Source organism: Jaculus jaculus, chromosome 1 (genome assembly GCF_020740685.1).
Source record: "Jaculus jaculus isolate mJacJac1 chromosome 1, mJacJac1.mat.Y.cur, whole genome shotgun sequence".
Taxonomy (NCBI): Eukaryota; Metazoa; Chordata; class Mammalia; order Rodentia; family Dipodidae; genus Jaculus; species Jaculus jaculus.
Window position 1 is genome coordinate 250,665,642 of NC_059102.1, and position 6,101 is coordinate 250,671,742.

The window sequence follows — 6,101 nt, forward strand, 5'->3', positions numbered from 1 at the left end:
ATCCTAAAAGACAGACTAAATTGTTGAACCTTCACCAGGCCCTTAGAGGGAACACTTGAATCATCAGGCCCTGGAGAGGGTACGATGAAGAATGACCTGTCTCCTGTTTGTTTCTTTCTCTCTCCCTCTCTCTTTCTGTGTGTGTGTCCTTCTTCTCTCTTTCTTTTTTTTTTTTAAATTTTTTATTTATTTATTTGAGAGTGACAGACACAGAGAGAAAGACAGGTAGAGGGAGAGAGAGAGAGAATGGGTGCGCCAGGGCTTCCAGTCTCTGCAAACGAACTCCAGACGTGTGCGCCCCCTTGTGCATCTGGCTAACGTGGGACCTGGGGAACCGAGCCTCAAACCGGGGTCATTAGGCTTCACAGGCGAGCGCTTAACCGCTAAGCCATCTCTCTAGCCCTGTCCTTCTTCTTTCTATCTATTTTATATTACTTATCTTTTTCTTCCTTCTCTTCTTGGGCACTGATCTGTCACTCCCAGTACCAGCAGGTGGCTATCATCCACAATGAGCTCTTGATCAGAGAGACCTACAAGATTTCCCTAAAGAAGACCGATTTCTGTCAGAGTACTTGATGACCCTCCAAAGGTTAGTGGTAAGACCCTAGTGCTGAAGACACCATATACTGCTGGTGCGAAACATGGAGTAACATGGCTGGAAGCTGGAAAAGAGTCAGTCCCCAGACAATTACTTATCTACTGTCAGAAGGTGCTACATCAGCAACTAGGGGGAAATGACCAATATCTGTCCAAGCAACTCATGGTCTAAACTATTCAGCAACAAGTAACTTGATGTGATATGCTCACACAAGTGCAATAGTGGCACACAGCCATGGTTGGAAACTAACTGCTCTTGATTTGGCTAACTGATCTGCTCAGTGTAACAGATCCCAAAGCTGGAGCTGGGAATCAAGTCAGAACCATATTCAAAATGAGCCCTCTCTCCTTTACCAAGCTCCCACCAATCATGGGCTCCAAGAGGCCTACAGCAGTTAAATTCTTTCTAAAAGACAAAGGTTATCCCATTTATCTGGCACTAACTTCAATTTCCATTGGGGAATTTGCTTCTCTTTTTCAGAGTGCTGCTTTCTTGGTGAGCTTGGTACCAGCACAAGGGTGAAGGAGATAGACACAGAGAACAATCAACTTCTACCAAACTAGATATCCAGACACAGAGGTTCCCAAGACCTCATCACTGAAACAGACCTAAAATGAACCCAGCATGGCTCAAGGAAATTTGAGGAAGAGGGGCAGAAAGAATGTTAGAGTCATATATTGGGTCATGGAACACGAAGACTTTGCCACCTACCCATAACTGATGGCTAACCCCACAATGCACAACCCATACTCCCCAACATGGAGGGTTCCTATGGAGCAGGGAGGACAGGGAGGATGCTAACGATGGCACCAACTTGACTGTATATGCTGAATATAAAACTAATTTAATTTTTTTTTTAAAGAGAAGGAAACAAATATATAAATGGCAAAGTTTAACCATATTAATAATTTCTGGTCCAAACCTCTATGGAGAATGAAAGATAACAAAATACACACACACACACACACACACACACAGCATAATAGTGTTGAATCCAGAATATGTAAACAACTTTGACAATAAAAGCAGGTAACAAAATTTAAATTTAATTCCTGCACATTATTATAGAAAATATGAAATTATTCAATGAACCCAAAAAACATTGTGTAAGTCACCAAAGAAACAGAATTTAGGATAAAATTATGGCCACAGAGTATAAAGTAAGGAAGATGATACTGAGTTGTGGGGGATGAGGAAAACTGGAGACTTCTACCCTGATGTTTGGAGTTTAAGTTCATGAAATCCTTTCTGAATGGTTAAAATATATGCCTAAAAGTTAAATGTGAAATGACAACAATATACCTAATGATCTAGCAACCATGTTTTTCAGTCTATTGATCAACATAAATGAATGTGCATGTGTGATAACAGACATACATAAAATGCCCATAGAAACAATATTTATAACACCCCAAGTTGAACCATCTGGAATGTCTATGTAGAGTAGATAGGATAGTATATTACATATCTGACCAATACACTGTAACATAACAAAAACTAGAAATAAATTACAATGAAGCATAACACTGAGAATGAATCTCACAAATGTATGAAGAATGGAAGAAACCAGGTCTCAAAATGTGCTTATTATTTGTCTGAAATTAGATAAAGTTCAAAAAATAAACAAAATCCACCAATTCTATAGGCCTATGATGCTCTGTACCTGTGATGCTATGGGTTCAGTGTGTTTGTACTCTCTGGGGAGTAGTGTGTAGAAGGATTACTGAGACTCTTGGTTCTGTTACATGATATAATTACTGGTTAGAGAGATATGCACACTTGGTTAAAATTCATAGATTTTTTTTCCTGTCTCTGTTATATTTCAATAAAATTTCAGAAATATGGAAGTCAAAAGAGATTACTGAAATAGAAGTTATTACATTTTGCAGTCTTACAAAATACAGACTTAAAAGTTCTCTCTTCAGAGACCATTATTGTTAAGAACAGGCTCACTTGTTTTAAAATAAGCATCCCTGAAAATTCCAACTCAAGAACGTTCTTGAAACACATGGAAAACAGCATGGTAATAAGGCTGTTAACTTTGATATTTTTAAAGCTTCATGGGCAACTAATAGACCAAGCAAACACAAAATCATGAGTCTGACTTTTCTGAGATTTTTGGCTTCAGAAGTTATCCGGGACATACACGTCCTGATGTCAGCTGCAAAGTTTGCTGATTTCCAAAGGGCCACCCTTCCTTGGATTTTCTGTTTAATAGTTTGATAGGACTTGGAAGCGGGCAGGAAAGAAGAGAATCCTGATGATGAGCATGAGGCATATTTTTGGAGCACGTTCAAGCTGATAATAAATGAGCAGAGGAAACTTGTTTTAACATGCCCTGCCCCTGAAACCACTCCTTCTGCCCTGTACCTTTTGTTGCACTGACCCATCAACTATGCTAAGTCCACACACTTCATTTTTTTACGTTAACAGGCAAAGCAAGAGGTTTTATCATGGGATTTTCATACATACCTTGCTTAGATTCATTTCCTACTCCACTTCCTGCCCCAATGCCCTTGACCAACCACCTCTGCTGCTCTCCTTCCTCCCACTTAGATACATCCTTCTGTTTCCATGTCACATGTATTCCATCATCCTCTTTTTTCCTCTATTAACCCCTTGTATGATGTACCAATGCAAAGATTCTTTTTCCATACTCTAGGTGGTCTGTTCACTTCTGGAAAATCAGTATTTTCAAGGACACATTCATCAATCCATGGAGTTACCTCCAGGGCTGCATGATTTTGTTTAAGGAAGTTTTTCACTATTCAGACATTCAAAAGTGTTTTCACAATGTTTTGCTGTATGGTTTGAAAAGTTGGGGTCTCCTATTTTAAGCTTTCTGGTGCATTTTGAATTAATATTTGTGTGGGGGGGAGAGATAAAGATAGATTTTTATCCTTCTGTTTGAGTATATTCAATTTTCTTAACAACATTTGTTTAAGAGGCTGTCTTCTCCAATGTATGCTTGGTGCATGCATTAGTTACTTTCCTTCTTGCTCTGACAATACCTGACAAGAAGCAACTTAATGGAGAAAGGATTTATTTCATCTTACAGTTTAAAAGGAAACAGTCTATCTTGTTGAAGAAAGCATGGCAACATGAGAATTAAGCAGGTGTTCATGGTCAATCCACAGTCAGGAAGCAAAGTGAGATGAATGCTGATGCTCAACTCATTTTCTCTTTTTTATTCAGTGTAGGACCCCAGTGCAAGGAGTGGTGCCACCCACTGCTAGGGCATGACTTCAAACCTCAAATTAATCTAGAAAGTCCTCACTGACATGCCTAGAAATCCTGTCAAGTTGATAATAACGATCGCAGGACACATTTACCCAAATTTGAGGGCTATATGTATTTATTCCTGGGTTCTGTATCCATTGGTCTAGATGTTAATGTACCAGTACATGGTATCTGTGTAATTACAGTTCTATAGTATATTGTGGTATCTGTTACTTTAATACTGATGGGAGTTGAATTAAACATCTTGCCTGCTTTTGGTAATATAGCCATTTTAACAATATTAATTCTCTCACTTTAGGCAGTCCATGAATGTAGAAAGTCTTTTGTCTTCTAGTGTCTTCTTCAGTTTCTTTTTCCAAAGTCATAAATTTTTCATTATAGAAGATTTTTGGCTCCTTAGTTAGGACTATTCACAGGTATTTATTTGAGCGTATTATTAATAGCATATTTTTCCTAATTCGTTTCTTAGCAAGTTAGTAACTGATATACAGAAAAGCTAGTTTTCATGCTTTTTTTTTTTTCTGATACTTACTTAAGATTTATTCATGGTGGGGTTGTACACGAGTTTAGTAAAATGTGCCAAATGCCACACTGAGATCGTGCCAGTTCAAACCAGTCCATTCCACATGGATGCTTCCTGTGCCCTGCAATGTCATGTGGAGAAGAGTCTTGACTTCTGATTTGTCTGCCAGCATTGCTGGCTAGTCCTTCAAACTTTGTAGGAGCTCTATGCCAATACACATCATCAATCCCATATAAAATAACATGGAAAATTTCTCAATGTATTTCATAAATTTAGCATATCTTTTGTGCAAAAAAAAAATCCAAGAAAGATAACACAAATGGGAAAGCACCAACTTTGTTTACTTATAAACAAACATGCAGAAATCCTAACCACTACTTACTTCATAGTACCCAAATTAATACAACAATTGCGTTAAAAGGTATAAAAGCACTGTACTGAAAACATAAAAGTTACACTGAAATACTTCACTGCAAATCCTGAATACTCTAATGACCCAGCCCCACCCTTACACAGCCCTGGTGTGGGTCAGAAACTACTAATCTGCCACCAGACCTTGCTAGTCCTCAGAGACACTGCTGCGGGGCAGTGGGCGGCGGGATTAGCCTCCCTCAGAGCTCTGGCCTCCTCCAGAGCTTCTCTATATCTGGAAAGCCAGGCCTGGGGGTCTCTCATAAAGACCCTGGCCAGGAACTCCATGATGTGCATCTTGGTGATTTCTCTGCTTGCTCGGGAGCCCCAGAAGAACTCGTACTCAGGGGCCTCAAGGTGGGGGACTCCCTGGTACTTCAAATCATTTTGCTGGACCAACTCCTCTGTGATAAGCTTTCTCACATCTCTGAAGATGGAGTGCTTCTTCCAGACACGTAGCTCCAGTATGCACAGCATGTTCCAGACCGCACTCTCTCGGGCCCCATGGCCCTTTACGTACATGAGGCTCCGGATCATGAGCAGGAGGCCTGTCATGGACATAGGGTTGCTTGACGCCACCCGGTCCAGCTCTTGGGGCTGAGCGCTTTCACCAGCGCAAACTCCACAGTGTGCTGGCTGGTTAGCCGCAGGTGCAGTCCAAACACTGGCGAGGATGAGGCTGGTGCTCCTGAGGATGCTTCGGCACCATTTCTTGTAACTGCCCATGACATCCTTCACCATGTCTGGAAACCAGATGACCATTCTCTTCCGGTCCTTCACCAACACGTACCACATCAGCTCGTGCGCCTTCTGCACCAGCTGGGCCTGGGATGGCGGCGTTGGGGTCGGCTGGGCCGGACTCTGAAGTTGCTGGGCGCGGCCCTCCTGGCAGCCTGCTGCAAGGCCTTGGGGTCGTCCTCTTCGCCCAGCTCCCAGGGAGGTGGCGCAGCCTGCGGGGATGCTGTCTGGCCTTGGGGAGCGCTCGGTGGCCCCGCGAGGGTTGTAACCTCAGAGGCGGGAGGCAGGAGCATCCCTGGAGCCCCAGGACTGCAGTGCTTCTCGGAGGTGGGGGCCTCAGCTACAAAGTTAGGGTCGCTCTGGTCCTTACTTTGTTCGGACATGTCTGTGCCATCTGACCAGGGCAGGGCCTCTGAGACTTGGACCTCTGGAGCCTGGTGGACTCCAGCGAGGAAGTCTTCATGCTTTTTATATATGATTTTTATATGTTTTTGTATCCTGACAATTTACTGAAATTATTTGCCAGATTTAAGACTTTTTGGTGGAGTCTTTAGGGTCTTTTAAGCAAAGCATTTTGTTATCTGCAAACAG

At 41.9% G+C, this 6,101-nt stretch overlaps 1 pseudogene; it reads right to left on the minus strand.

Annotated features, from left to right (window-relative positions):
• Window positions 1-4,868: 4,868 nt before the first annotated feature.
• Window positions 4,869-5,893, minus strand: LOC101613823 (annotated as a pseudogene).
• Between the last annotated feature and the right edge of the window lie 208 nt (window positions 5,894-6,101).